This window comes from Dipteris shenzhenensis, chromosome 8, assembly GCF_047967505.1.
Source record: "Dipteris shenzhenensis isolate YYH24624 ecotype China chromosome 8, Dip_SZ_1.0, whole genome shotgun sequence".
Lineage (NCBI taxonomy): Eukaryota > Viridiplantae > Streptophyta > Polypodiopsida > Gleicheniales > Dipteridaceae > Dipteris > Dipteris shenzhenensis.
Window position 1 is genome coordinate 9,983,753 of NC_141603.1, and position 14,699 is coordinate 9,998,451.

Here is a 14,699-nt window from a genome sequence, read left to right on the forward strand (position 1 = left end):
TTTTTTAATCGCCACAGCAGTAAGATCTGCAAGGACTCCCTTGTACACGGTGCCGTAGCCTCCACGTCCGAGTTCAAGGTGCCGTGCAAAGTTTTGAGTGGCTTTCTGGAGCTCAGCCTCCGAAAACAGCCTGGGTGCCTCTCTTCCGCTTGTTACAGAGATGTATTCCTGGAGTCGAATGCCCCCATTCCTCTCGAAATACATTGCCTTCTTCACTCTAGAAGCTCTCGAGTTATAAATCCACCTTACTAGGAGGCCTATAAAGACTATAGCAGCAGCAGTCGACAAAACTGTATCTGAACCAAAAATCAAAACAACGAAAGTGAGGCAGGCGAACAACATTCATATGGCGTTGCAGCATGCAAATCTGTAAAATTTTAATGTCGATTTGGCCGAGAGAAGAGCCAACCAGTGATGACAGTAATCGTGCAACCGGTTCCGTTGCTAGATTGAGCGATCCCATTTCCTTCCGCACCATGGCGGCAGCTGCAACGATAACTTCCCGGAAGATTGGTGCATATGCCGTAGTGTTGAGGTCCCGTGCAATTATTCAAGCTGGATTCGGCACACTCGTCGATATCTACATATACGGTTACGTTTTCTTTAGTGCTTACAAAATGGTCAGCGATGAGGACGTATCGAGAACACATTAACAACTCATGATACCTTCACATCCGCTTCCGTTTTTGTAACCATCTCCACGGTAACCGGTCAAGCAGCTACAAGCGTAACGTATATTCTCGCCTGCAACCACGCACTCGGAATTTTCCGAACACGCGTATCCAGTCGTCGCGTCGACGGTGGAACAAGTCGGGGTATTATTTGGGAAGGGAATACCCCAGGAGAGCTTCATGCCATAACGTCCAGCAGTGATTTGTCCAAAAGATGTAGGAATGTACGTGGTTGGATCGAGTACCATAGTGAATCCGCATGATTTAACTGGAAAGTCTTCGTATGAAATGCCTGCTGCTCCGGTGATTTGGATGAAATTGGTTCCGGCGGGAGGAAGCCCAACAGTGCAGCAGGGGTAGAAGTTGCAAAAAGTGTAGTTGTAGGCGTTGAAACAGGGACTGGAGCAACCTGCATGATAGTCGGAGGCATCGACGGTGATTAAGGTGCCTCTGGATTGGCAGCCGACAACGGCAAAGATGTTGTCGGAAGAAAATGTGAAAGGCATGCCGTCGGGGACAGAAATGGTGTAGGAGTTAGGGAGGCTAAGGTTGCAGGAGGTGGCTTTGAAGTGGGAAGCGTTGATGATGAGGGAGGCGGGGGAGATGGAGAGAACCTGGAATTGTATGGAAGCGTTGAGGTGCAGGAATGGGAGGAGGCCGGAAGCCAAGCTAGAATTGTGAGTGCAGGTGATGCGATAATTTGGGAGTCCACAATTGGGATGCATTCCGAAAGGGTAAGGGATGGAGATATTTCCACAAGTCTGGGTGCTGTAATTGCATGCAGCAGCCTCCCCACGGGAAGCCATTAGATTGAGGAGGAGGAGGAGGAGGAGGAGGAGGAGGCCAACCAGAGTTTGGGTTGCCATTGCAGAATTTTCACGTTCCTCTTGTTTTGTTTTGTTTTGTTTTGATTTGAGAGCCCTCACTTGCACCCACCACACATCTCATCTTTCCAAGTCATCTTTTTCTTTGTGTCCTTACCGCCCACAGTTCCTTCTTGTTCACTTTAAGGACGTCCTTGCAATGTTCACCCAAGAACACCTTCAAAGCTGAAGGGAAAGGGGGATATGTACCATTTGAAAGGGGCTTTAAAGAAGAAGGCATTTAGTAAAGGGAAAGTTGGAAAAGTGACCATTTATGCTTTTTGTTTAAAATAATATAAAATAAAAGAGTTGGCTTGTATTAAATACAGGCAAAAGCCAAACCAGAAATACAAAGTGGCCCAACGAACAGAGCAAACTGCCCAGGGCCTACGTTGCCAATGTAGCAACTTTACATCTTATCAAACTTAGAACTAACTAGGAATAAACTTTGGCTAACTAATATTTTAGTTAGCACTAAGTATGCTCTTCCACTCTATAGCTTAGTGGTAGGGCTCACATGTGGGAAATACAACATTGTGGGTTCGAATCCAACCCTCTTGAATAATGTACACTCCTCTTAGACATAGGTTAAAATAAATAAATTAATCCATGGACACACATAAGTTAGTTAGCCTACGTGGCCCAAAACAAATAGGAATAAAATAAAGTTGAGTGAGTATGTCCCCATGTAAAACAAATAGGAATAAAATAAAGTTGAGTGAGTATGTCCCCATGTAAAACAAATAGGAATAAAATAAAGTTGAGTGAGTATGTCCCCATATACATTGATAAATCATAATACGTATGATCTCTAAAGAAGCACTTGGTACATAGAAAAAGAGAGTTTATGTTGTCCTTGTCTCATTGATCTCTCTCACTATTTTGGAAGCACTTTGTTCATAGAGAAATTTGAGTCAATATCCATGTCGTCGAACTCTTTGTGCTCCTTGACAATGTCCACTCTAGATGAGACGTCACTTCTGAAACCTTTTGCTTTATTGGTACCAATGAACTCATCCACAGCCAACAAGATATCCCTTCTATGATTAATTGCATTGAAATCATCCAAGTTTGAGAAGACAAAACCAATTATATGTTTATCTTTCTCAATGTGTGTGAATTCATCAACTCCAGATAAGACATTGCTTCTAAAGTCTTTTTCCTTCACAAAACCACTGAACTCATCCACTTCTGATAATATGTCTCTTCTATAGATGATTGCATTGAAATCATCTAATTCTGAAGAGACAACACTTTTGATGTCTTTGCCTTTCTCAATATGCATGAATTCATTCACGCTAGAGCAAGAGAGCTTGTTTTTATTTTTTGTGTGCACATGAGCCCGACCTTCTCAATCTTGTGTCTCATGTTAGTTTGGTAATTGAAATCTTTGAGTTCATTAAGCCCGACCTTCTGATTCTTCAATATCATGTTAGTTGTCTAATTGAAATCTTTCGTCTCACATTAGTTGTCTATTAATCAAAATCTTTTGTCTCACATTAGTTGACTAATCAAAATCTTTCAGTCTCACGTTAGTGATCTAATCGAAATCTTTTGTCTCACATTACTTGTTAAATCAAAATCTTTCATCTCATTATTATCACCGCGCTGGCGCGGATAAAAGGACACTATCTAGTCACATAGCTGAGAAAACATTGCCCAAGTAAACTCTAGAGAAGATTAACAATTCAATAGATTACACACAGATTACATAGATTACATCTCAAAGACTCCTTTACTTCAGATTGCATCTCAAGGACTCCTTGTTGAGCTCCATGATTGCAGGCTCGGCCCTCCTTGCTCCTTTCCAGAATGGGGCTGGTTCCTTCCTGCAGGGGCCCGGCCCCTACCTTCATGCCGCTTCCTCTTTCCTTGATTTGAGCTTCCTGGTTGCAGGCTCGATCCTTCTTGCTCCTTTCCTAAAAGAGGCTGGTTCCTCCCTTCAGGCTCCTTTTCCTCGCAATCATGCTTGGTCTTGGCCTTCTTCAATTTGAGCTCCTTGTCTTTTGTATCTTTTGCCCAAATGGCAAATTGAGATGCAGCATCTACTTTCTTGTCGTAGATAGTTGTAGTAGGCAGGCACATTTGATCTGTCCATGACCTAGGCAATGGCAAATGGCATTCTCTACATAGCGATTTTGTATGCACAAACACCCCAAAGCAAAAAACATGCACAACATGGTAGCACGTAGGCCATTGGATACAGCAGTCATCTATGATGGGGGTATGGCAGACCATGCATTTCGGATCCTGCTGCATAACACGACAGGCAACCGATTTAAGCGGCCGCCAATACCACAGTCTTGCTCTGTACATTCAGATGAAGTTGCTTCTTGATTCCTTCCTCCCTCATCCTAAGGCTACAGATGTTCTCCTTCATCTCCTCCACTTTTTGCTCACTCTATGCAACAGCTTCATCTGAATCCCACTGCATCTGTTGAAGCTGCTTAAATTGCTCCAAAATATCTTCATGGGCCATTTCCAAGACTTCCACTCTAGTTTGGAAATCTCTCAAGATGATGGACTACTTTTCATAACTATCAAAAGCCATGGCAAGCTCATGCACACATCTATCTTGATCTTCTTGCAGGGTCTTGTAGCTTACTCTTTGGACTTCCGATGGTGTTTTGAAAAAACAACCCTCACCGTGGTTGCTACAAATTGCTCCACTGTGGCTACTGCAACTTCCTCTACTGTGGCTACTCTCTGCATCCTTCCTGGCAGTTGCCTCGTTGTCTTCTCGGCCCCCGCTACTCTCTACCCCATCCTTCCTGGCCTTGAAGCTCTCTCGCCATTCTTGCAACACCTTTCTAGTTTGTGCATTCTCCCTTTTCGTACAACAAGAATGCATGCCCACTATCAAAGCATTGCTGCAAGAAATGAAGGATGAGCTTTTTATTCAGCTTGACAAAATGGGCGCTGATAAGAGAGAATTACAGATTGAGAATACACTCCTGAAAGACCCCATCTGTGTGCTTGAAAATGTTGAACCTTGGACAACTCAGGGAAATGGCAGCATAAGTAAACAGTGTATTTATGACAACAGCAGAGATATTACTGAAATGAAGAATCAGCTCAACAGAACTTCACAAGAAGCATGGGCCAATCTTAAAAGTAGGCTTTTACAATTGCTTTATGTCCATATTGTTATGGAAATTATATTTTCTGATATATCTTGCTTTGGATATTATTATTTTAGTCAAGTGTGACTATGGCAAAGTACTCCATAGGAGCGCACCGGACGCGGCGGGGGTCCTAGTGGATACTTTGTGTGGTTAGTTGGGGACACCTGATTAGCTTGTGTATTGCCATGCTAGATGGTCGGTATTGTGGGTGATTCCATGTTAATACTAATGTCGCTAGTGTTATTGGTGTTGTGCTTGATTATTGTGCTTTGAGCACGGTTATGTTGGGATCGGTTGATTCGGTGATTCGTTCAATCGATTGTTAATAACTAATGTAATTGGCGGCTTGAGTACAGGTGATGGAACTCATAGCGAGAATTGGAGTTAGTGCGAGGGTACCGATCGAGGTGTCGCACAGTGCATTATATATGGCCATGGGCCAATTTTGTATTTGTTTTATTATTGCAAGTTTGAGCAATATATTTTGTTGTGGACATAATTCATTTTGGGCCCTAAGATGGCTATGTAAAGCAAATCCCTCATTTTTGGATGAGAGGGATAATTTTGGCTCCTTGGTGCTTTTATGGAATATCATAAATACTCTAGATGAGGAAGCGTGAGCCACTCATCTAGGGGGGGAGATTGTACCCAGCTTGTTGTCGCTCTCATAGTGTGATTGTGTTCTTCTTCTCCAATTGATTAAGTGGTGAATTTGTGTGAAAGAATTACCTTTTGGTTTCAATGGTATTAGAGCTTTGGTCACGCTCTTGTGAAGGAATTAAAGAGAAGCTCCCTCGTGTGGAAATTGATAGGGAGAGAAGTCTTAAAGGGGACTACGGGACACGTATGCAAAAACAGAGTTCGTGGGGGAGAGAAATCTTGCATTCAAGAATGTGCACATCAAGCCAATGGAAAGAAAGAAAGAAAGAAAGAAATTACCCCTAGAGTGGAAGCAGCAGATGCATTTACCCATGATCAAAATATTCTCAAGGAGGTTCGAGAAGCCATTGCAATCGCTCAAGAGAAGTACACAAAACAAGCTAATAAGAAACAGAAACACATACTTTTTAAAGAAGGCGATTATGTACTTCTTCGGATTGAGAAAAGAAGATTGAAGAGTGTTGAGAAATGGCCAGTAATCAAGATGTCACCACGTTTTTATGGACCATTCAAGGTGATTCAGAAAATTAATGATCTAGCTTATAGGCTTGAATTACTTGATAATTGGAAAATACATAATGCTTTCCATATCAGCCTCTTAAAGCCCTTCAAAGGACCTTTACTTATTCATCCTATCTATGAAGAGTCCCCATTGATTGTTGATGAAGAAAAAATTCTAGAACCCGAATGCATTGTTGATCATCAACAGACCTCGACCCGAAAAGGAAATGTCTATACTAAATACTTGCTCAAATTTAAGAACCATCCAAGAGATGATACTCAGTGGATGCCTGAGCGGTTCTTTCGAACTTTTCCAGACCTCCTTAGTTCCTATAATCAAACACGCAATTGAGGTCAGTTGCAATCTAAGCAAGAGGGATTTATGGAAATTATATTTTTTGATTTATCTTGCTTTGGATATTATTATTTTAGTCATGTGTGACTATGGCAAAGTACTCCATAGGAGCGCACCGGGTTGTAGTGGATACTTTGTGTGGTTAGTTGGGGATGCCTGACTAGCTTGTGTATTGCCACGCTAGATGGTCAGTATTGTGGGTGATTCCATGTTAATATTGATGTCGCTAGTGTTATTGGTGTTGTGCTTGATTATTGTGCTTTGGGCACGGTTATGTTGGGATCGGTTGATTCGGTAATTCGTTCAATCGATTGTTAATAACTAATGTAATTGGTGGCTTGAGTACAAGTGATGGAACTCATAGCGAGAATTGGAGTTAGTGCGAGGGTACCGATTGAGGTGTCGCACAGCGCATTATATATAGCCATGGGCCAATTTTGTATTTGTTTTATTATTGCAAGTTTGAGCAATATATTTTGTTGTGGACATAATTCATTTTGGGCCCTAAGATGGCTATGTAAAGCAAATCCCTCATTTTTGGATGAGAGGGATAATTTTGGCTCCTTGCTACTTTTATGGAATATCATAAATACTCTAGATGAGGAAGCGTGAGCCACTCATCTAGGGGGGGAGATTGTACCCATCCTGCTGTCTCTCTCATAGTGTGATTGTGTTCTTCTTCTCCAATTGATTAAGTGGTGAATTTGTGTGAAAAGAATTACCTTTTGGTTTCACATAGCAAGCATTTGCTTCAGCTGCTTATGCATATGAGGCTATGGCACATGAGCTAAAGGATCTCACGGTAAGAGTGAAGGCAAGAACTCAAAGACAAATGACATTTGAGCAAAATTTTTCTATACTAGGAGAAGAACCTGCTGACACGTCGAAAACTCCTACAATGCATGCAAAAGAGCTTAATCAGTATGCCCACGTAAAAATAAAGAACAGAATATACATGAGATGTAGAGCAACGTGACACAGAGGAGGACCAGCTGACCCTATTGTCAGTCAAAGTACAAAAATTGACCTGGCAGTGACACACAATTTCAAGCTTGATCTAAAGGATTATTTCCAGTAAAGGGTTCGAGTCTCCAACTTTGTGAGAAAAAGTTCTCTCCACTAGAAGTGCCAGGTGTTGAAGACTTAGTCTCCACCTACGTGGCCAATAACCCAGGGTTAGCATAGGTTAGGATAAGTCAGTCCCATGGCACAAGGCGGTCACTAAGCATGTAGTGGATACCACTATCTGTAACTGATAATAAGTAGTGGGCTAATGCAATAGTATGATGTTTTGTAATAAGGGCTATTACTAAAAGATATAACTGACTACAGACATAACAGTCGGAAGGGATCTAGACAGCTATAACAAACAGCTCTATTTCCAAAAACGTTTTTCAGTCCGTGTGTTGGACCCAGTGATTGAGACCACGGTTTCTAAAACCGTCTATCCCATTGCGTTCCGGACGCCCAAAAACCCCTACCTATCAGTTCTTGCGCGATTCAGTGGAGGATTTTCAGAGTTATAGATCTCTGTGTATTCGCTTTCATCTCTCTATTATGCATTTTTCATTCTAAGGTTTTGAAACCTTAGATTTATGCCACATGGCAGTGGATAAGTATTGACTCCCATTTCTCACTCATCGGTTGGGATTTTGGAGTTCTGGCAGAAGAGAGATATTTGCATTTCTGTGATATACGTGGGATTAAAAGGGAGCTCACATCCCCTCATACTCCAGAGCAAAATCCAGTTGCAGAAAAGATGAACCGTACCATTCAAGAAAGGTTGCAATGCATGCTTTCCAATGCAAGTCTTTCTGGTGGTTTTTGGGCTAAGGCAATGAAGACTGCAGTGCATGTGATCAATAGATCACCTAGTAAGAGTTTGGATGGTGGTATTCCTGAAGAGGCATGGAGTGGCAAGAAGCCCTCTTACTCTCATTTGCGTATATTTGGGTGTGAGGCATATGCACATGTGCCAAAAGAGCTTCAAAAGAAGCTAGATCCTAAGTCTAGGAAATGCATCTTTCTAGGTTATGGTGAAAGTGGAGAGATGGGCTATCGTCTCTGGGATCCAGAAGCAAAGAAGATCATACACAGCCATGATGTGGTCTTCAATGAGAAGAAGATGCATAAGGCACCCATGAGGGATGTGGAAATGAGGAGAATCACTTTCCAGGATGTGAATCCACCTGCATATGTTGATAGACAGCAGCTGTCCATGCACCAAATGTGCAAGAAATGGTACCACCAAGTACTCCCACAGGTATACAATCAAGGGTAGATGATAAATCATCTATTGGTGGAAATAATGAGCCAAATGTGGCTGATATGCAAATGGGACAGCAAGCTGAAATGCCCTTGAGAAGATCATCTAGAGTGTCTAGACCACCTGATAAGTTTGTTCCAGGGGTAGACTATGTGATGCTTACTGATTGCGGGGAGCCTTCTTGCTATAGAGAGGCTATGATGCGTGAGGATCAACGCAAGTGGGAGTATGCTATGCAATCAGAGATGAGTTCACTTATGAAGAATAAGACTTGGGACTTGGTTTCTTTGCCACATGGAAAGAAAGCATTGCCATGTGAATGGGTCTACAAAATGAAGGTCACAGGTGATGATGTGCCTAGGTACAAGGCCCGTTTGGTTGCTAAAGGGTTCAAGCAAGAAAAGGGTGTGGACTTTGATGAGATATTCTCTCCGGTTGTGAAGATGACCACACTTAGATGCATGCTTGGACTAGTGGCAATAGAGGATATGGAGCTTATGCAGATGGATGTCAAGACAGCTTTCTTGCATGGGGATTTGCATGAGGAAATTTACATGGTTCAGCCGGAAGGCTTTGAAGAAAAGGGCAAAGAGCATTTAGTTTGCAAGCTGAAGAAGAGTCTCTATGGTCTTAAGCAAGCGCCTAGAGAATGGTATCAGAAGTTTGATGCTTTCATTCGGTCCCAGGGTTTTAGAAGGAGTGAAATTGATCACTGCCTCTACACTAAAAGGGCTAAGGATAGTAGCCTGATAATCCTGGCACTATATGTGGATGATATGCTATTAGCTAGCAAGAATACTTATGAGCTAGATGCATTAAAGGCCAAGTTGCATGAGGCCTTTGATATGAAGGATTTGGGATTTGCAGGTCATATTCTTGGTATGCGCATCACGCGTGATCGGAGTAGGAAACTCCTTTGGCTTTCACAAAAAGAGTATGTTACAAAAGTATTGCAGCGTTTCAATATGGAGGGGGGGAAGGCAGTGAGTACTCCATTGCCTCCATATGTGAAACTGAGTCATACAGATAGTACCAAATCAGATGAGGAGAGGGCCATGATGGCCAAGGTTCCTTATGCATCAGCGGTTGGGAGTCTTATGTATGCTATGATAGCTACTAGACCAGACATTGCATTTGCAGTGGGAGTTGTTAGCCGCTATACGGCTAATCCAGGAAAGAGGCATTGGGAGGCAGTTAAGTGCATCATGAGGTACATGAAGGGTACCAAGGAGATGTGCATCTGCTTTGGTAAAGGAGACATGCGTGTACTTGGGTACACAGATTCAGACTATGCAGGGCATGTGGATAGTAGGAGATCCACTTCTGGTTATGTGTTCACCTTTGCAGGTGGTGCAGTGTCATGGATGTCTCGTGCACAGAAGTGCGTGGCTTTGTCTACCACAGAGGCTGAGTATGTTGCAGCCACAGAGGGTTGCAAGGAGGCTATATGGCTTGATCGGCTAGTGGGAGATTTGGGGATTCATACAGATGTACCGACATTGCATAGTGATTCCATGAGTGCTATTCAGCTAGCACGAAATCCGGTCTTTCATGCAAAGACCAAACACATTGAGGTCAGGTACCATTTCATCAGGTACTTGAGGACAAGCGCATAGAGCTTGTCAAGGTTCATACAGATGATAACCCTACAGATATGCTGACGAAGAGTCTACCTAGTCAGCGGTTTAAGTATTGTCGTGTATTGATGGGCATTGGATAGTATGCCCACTGGTTGTTCTCCCTTAAAGGCACATTGTCCTTTAAGTGGGAGGTTGTGGGGGTTAAAGGTCACTGTGCCTTAACCCCGGTTATGTACAATACTCAAACACATATATAAATGAATGAAAAAGAAGATTAGGGTGGTTCTGCACCCACCAAACTTGTGTGGCTCTCTGTCTCTCTCTCTCTCTCTCCTTCTTCCGTTCTTGCTTCCGTTGAGAGCACTCTCAGATTGTAATAAGACCAACTAGGTACTTTCCATATAGTAACATTACATAATATCTATAAAGATTAGAAGTTCTATATATCCAGTGAAGAGTGACATATATCGATCAATCAAAGATCTATACTATCAAAATCTTCAAGCCGCAAATAAATCAAAGATGCAAAGTACTTGAAGGATTTTGGAGAATTCAAATAACCACTAGGGTCGAATTGGTGTGTCACCCTAAAGTGACTAATGATGGAATTGAGTGGATCATTGCCCTCTTGGTGTGGGACTCCCAAGCACCCAGGTGCAACACAATCCCAACAGGTTCTGTCTACTAATGTGTCCTTTCGAATAGCCAACTCCAATTCATGTTTAACATCTACAAACAATTAAAAGAACTTGATAAGGAGATCATATGTAGACCCTGCCACATCTAAACTTGTGAGACTTCCCATGTAATGTTTACCGAAGAATTTTGTAGTAGAAGCATGGTAAGCAGAGGCATCTGCTTGTTCATCTGCATTTTGAATCTTTGATGTACAAGTCTCTGAATCTTTCTTCATAGAATCTGGCATCAATAGATCTTCATTTTAACAAAAAAATATAAATATATTTACTAATGTGACTAATAACCGTAAAATAATATGACCATACCTGATCGCAATGTGAGCCTCCTCCTTTTGGTATTTCCAACCCGAGATGCCATGAGTACAAACCGACCACTGTCAATCAACATATATTGTTGATATATTACCACGAGTCACAATAGAAGATTTCAGTCTCTTCAACCATATTCATTTTACAATTATTGAAAAAAGATGTGATGAACTTTCCATCTTGACATAACTATTATTTAAGCCTCCACCAAACCAATAGGAATACAATTGTAGAGTAAATCAGAACATTTCACATGCACAAGAGGACTAGCATGCACAGCGTGCACCACGCACACCCCTGGGGTGCTAGTTGTTGAGGTTCTAGCATGGCAATGGGCTGCTCATGAAAATGGATGATTCTTGGTCGTCTAGACTCCGTTTGAGGTGAGACCTATGCCATTGCGAACAGCACGAGCAGCTCTTTGATCCTACCACATCAGCTTGGCTGAAAGGCTGCTAGTAAAAGCAAATTTGGGAAGAAAGACAAGGGGGTATCGGGAGTGCAGACTCGTGGTCGAGAAGCTGGCTACGAGTGCATTGGACAAAGCTGCAGACACGTACAAGCTAGTTGAGGAGGTTCTTATTGACGGGCACAGCATGTGAGAGGTTATGGGCCAAAGATGCAAATGAGTACAAGCTAGTTGAGGAGGTTCTCATGGACGGGCACGGCATGTGAGATCCGCATGTAAGAGGGTGGCTCATGTTGGTTTTTTGGCATGGCCATGATGAGGCGGATGCGAGCTCGCTTGGGATTCGGCTAAGGGGCCAAGGGGGGGTGGCATCATTAGAGTACTCCCAAGATGAATGCTGAGATGTTTTGCAAGCAACATAGGCCCAGAAGCATGGTTAAAGATACCGTGGCCATAGTTGAATTCACATAAGGCTGCAGAACTAGAACTCTGGCCTAGTTCAAGCACAACTTTGGGACCATTTAGAGAGCACTGTGTTTGCTCCAAAAGATAGCGACGACAAAATCTGGGATGTTTAGCATTTAGCAAGCGGCCCAAAAGTCTCAACACTACACATATCTTGAGCAAAGTTTAATCCGTGTGGAGCTACAAAGGTAGAACTCTAGCTTATATCAAGCATCGCGGCGGCGGATGTGTGTATGGATGTTTTTGGAGAGCCGTATAGACGCTTTAAAAAACTCAAGTTGAGGAAGCTATTAGAAAGCTGAGGAAGCTATATGGTGGGTTATTTGGCATGCAAGAGGGGCCCGCAAGCCTTGATTAAGGTACCTTGGCCAAAGTTGCATACAATTACAACCAAGATTAGAGAACTCTGGCATGATTGAAGTACTACCCTCATCCAACTTTTATTGGCCCCTCCTCAGCCAACATTGTAATTGGACATGATGGTCTCGTGAGCATTGCACATGCACACAAAGGAACGTGGGCGGGCTTGAGAGCACAGAACGAGAGGTGAAGGGGAGTGAGGCCAAGCAGACTAGCATGCACAGTACGCACCGCACACACTCCTAGGGTGCCAGTTGAGGTTCTAGCATGGCTATGGGCTACTCACGAAAGTGGACGATTCTTGGTCATTCGAACTGCGTTTGAGACGAGACCTATGTCGTTGCAAAGAGCACGAGTAGCTTTTCGATCCTACCACATCAGCTTGGGCTGAAATGCTGCTGGTAAAAGCAGTTTTGAGAAGAAAGCCAAGGGGGTCTCGAGAGGGCAGACTCATGGTGCAGAAGCTATCTACGAGTGCATTGGACATTGGAGGCTCAAGGAGAGCATGGATGAGAGGTTATGGGCAAAAGCTACAGATGAGTACAAGCTAGTTGAGGAGTTTCTCATGGACAAGCATGGCATGTAAGATCCACATGTAAGAGGGCAGCTCATGTTGGTTTTTCGGCATGGTCATGATGAGGTGGATGCGAGCTAGCTTGGGATTTGGCTAAGGGGCCAAGGGGGGTGGCATCATTAGAGTACTCCCAAGATGAATGCTGAGATATTTCACAAGCAACATAGGCCCAGAAGCATGGTTAAAGATACCGTGGCCATAGTTGAATTCACATAAGGCTGCAGAACTAGAACTCTGGCCTGGTTCAAGCACAACTTTGGGACCATTTAGAGAGCACCGTGTTCGCTCCTAAAGACAGCGAGGACAAAATCTGGGATGTTTAGCATTTAGCAAGCAACCCAAAAGCCTCAACACTACACGTAGCTTGAGCAAAGTTTAATCCATGTGGAGCTATAGAGGTAGACTGTAGCTTATATCAAGCATCGCGGCTGTGTGTATGGATGTTTGGAGAGCCGTATGGATGTTGGTTTTTCGGCATGGGCATCATGGGAGTACTCTCAAGATGAATGCTTAGTCTTCCACTGTGCGTACCCTCTGTTGGGTCATTTCTAACACAAACAATGTCCTCTTAGGCCATGGACAGCAACCCTCTTTTTGTAGCCATCACAAGGAATCTTCCTAGTTTCTAAATTTGCAAAAATATTATTTGTTAGAAGTCTTACAACATGCTGAATGAGGAATCACAATGCTCATCTAGCAAGTTCCTCGATGCAAACTCGAATCCTCTAAATGACCACTGAGCCAATTTAAGAAATCTGAATCCCCGAGGTATCCCTAAGAGCTAATTTCTTGAGGTGGCATTGAACTAAGTGACTTGCATAGTAGAACACACGAGTACCATACCAAAGGATCGTGATGACGAAAGTAGTTGCGTGAGAAAAGGAAAGAGATATGCGATGTGAAAAAGCCTTGGAGAAAAAATGTGTGCATGGAGACTTTGAAGTACGGGGTAATCACATATTAATATTCAAGCAAAAGAGACATACTTGAATGTTGTTGATTTCTAGCTGCAGTGGCATGTGGTTTTCAAGACGTTGCTTGGCCTACTCTATCAACAAAGACGATGGTTGTACTTGTCTCCTTGAAGCTACTAATCGTCTCCAATGCAACTACTTCAAATAACTTGGATGGTGCTACAATTCAAAGATTGTATCGCCCTTAGCATCAGATTGCAGCTTTTTAAAGAACTTTTTGTGACGATGGTTAGTAAAACAAAACTTGCGATGAAGTCTAGAAATCCAAATAAAAATGTATGTTGCTTCAGGTCGGGAGCGTACCTGAGAAGGGAGGAGGTGTGCAGGGCTAAAAAGAATACTCTATTTAAGCCCATCATTGGCGCTGGGAAAAGGCGTTTTATATATCTATATCAGAAGCCCATCGTAGGCTTCCCCAGAATGTTCACGTTGGGAGAGGGATTTTTCTCAGCAGCTGGAGGCGGTGTGGATGCGATAGGTGAGCCCTGAGCATCAAAATCAGAGAAGATATGGGCGCCAAATTTCAGGTGCCTTGTACGTACATACAGTCCCCCGCAAAATACCCGTAGCCCGTAGCTCCTAAGTCCGCCGGCCAGCAATCCATGACAAAGGAACTCTATCCAGATAGCCGCGGCAAAATTCCACCGTTCTATCGGCAACACCCAACCTCAACCGTCGATCACCATACGCAATAGACTCCAATCCAAAAGCTCTAGGTTTCTGAGCTCAACAAGTTCAACCTGGCTTACTTGCACATCACTGAGCCTCGATTCACCAACAAAGGAGAGAACGGAATGAAGGAGACCGCGGATGACTGCTCGCTCTTCAGCAATGCTTTTTAGGGGCCGATGATGAGCAGCGGTGGCCAAACCAAGGAGTTGATAAGGAC

At 43.2% G+C, this 14,699-nt stretch overlaps 1 pseudogene across 1 annotated transcript in view; it reads right to left on the bottom strand.

The window, feature by feature from the left end:
* LOC147899082 (putative wall-associated receptor kinase-like 16 pseudogene) overlaps nucleotides 1-1,177 on the bottom strand; it is a 2,644-nt pseudogene extending 1,467 nt beyond the window's left edge. The window contains exons 1-3 of the transcript XR_015541422.1: nucleotides 667-1,177; nucleotides 410-580; nucleotides 1-296 (exon numbers count right to left, since the gene is read on the bottom strand). The exon at nucleotides 1-296 is cut by the window's left edge and continues 1,335 nt beyond it. The product of XR_015541422.1 is annotated as a putative wall-associated receptor kinase-like 16 pseudogene (transcript). The remainder of the gene's footprint in view (nucleotides 297-409; nucleotides 581-666) is intronic.
* Nucleotides 1,178-14,699: the final 13,522 nt, after the last annotated feature.